Consider the following 1229-nt stretch of genomic DNA (forward strand, 5'->3'; position numbering starts at 1 on the left):
TTGGAAAATCCTAACGAAGAAACCCTCAACCAGAACCTCCATATCCATAACATGGCTAACGTTCCTCCCCCAGGGGGGAATCAACCTCTACTTCCCCCTCTGGGTGGGAATCAGCCTACACCTCCTCCAAGAGCACTCCCTCCCTAGCTTTCACAGGATGCTGTAGCGGTACCTGGGCAACAACACCCCTTACCCAAGAATGCAGAAAGAGTATTGCCTAAATTCGACCCTAAGCGGGGAGATGCGGCTAATAACCACATTCATTCCTTCTTCCTAGTCGTGTGCATGTTAGGGGTAGCTGATGAGGATGTGGTATGTCGCTTGTTTCCTTTTACTCTGGTTGGTTTGGCTTCCACATGGTACTTTAGCTTGAGAATAGGATCGATCATCTCATGGGTTGCCTTTCAGTAAGCTTTCTTAGACAAGTTCGGCGATGAAAAAACGCCTACAGCCTTAGTTTTAGAGCTATCCAGTTTGAAAATGGAAACCAAAGAAAGGGTCAAGGATTTTAACATCCAGTTCAATACTTTGTTCAACAGAATCCCGGCTACCACTAGACCTACTGATGAGGTGCTCATGGAATTCTACATCTCTGCTCTCCCTGTCCCTACTGCGATGTGGGTCAAGAGAAGTAACGCACAGACCTTACAAGGTGCTATCGATGAAGCAATAAAAGTTGAGAATGAAATGATCAGTCTCACAACATGTCATCATATGACTGAAGAAAAGAAAGTCTCTCAGTCATCCAAGAAAAGTAGTGTGAATGATAACAAAGTCGCTGAGGGCAAAGAAAGGGACACCACGGATGTGGAAGGTTTGCATCGGATCATTAAGAAATTGACAAACACAGTCATAGATATGAAAAGGAGTTATGGAGAGAGTGGAGGAGAGTATAACAACATAAAACCCTTCAAACCTTTCTTTCACAAGTGGATAGAAGGTGGTCATGGACAACTTGTGTTCCCTGCTCCACCCAATGAAGGGAATCTAAATATGGAGGAGATGGCTCTTATTAGATCGCTCCTTAACAAATAAGAACCTATAGTGGAGCTAGAGCTAGAACAAGAAAATGAGGAGGAATACCAAGTGGAAGAACCCGTGGACAAAGAATCTCAGACCAACGTATTGTGGGATTTCTACACAAATGAGAATGATGATGACGAAGGAGATAGTATGGCAGAAATCCACACTAATGAAATCCACACATGAAGGGGCCACTTGCAGGTGTG

The sequence above is a fragment of the Pinus tabuliformis genome, chromosome 4_1 (genome assembly GCF_031772625.1).
Source record: "Pinus tabuliformis cultivar Carrire ecotype Pingquan chromosome 4_1, CPIR1, whole genome shotgun sequence".
NCBI classification, from domain to species: domain Eukaryota; kingdom Viridiplantae; phylum Streptophyta; class Pinopsida; order Pinales; family Pinaceae; genus Pinus; species Pinus tabuliformis.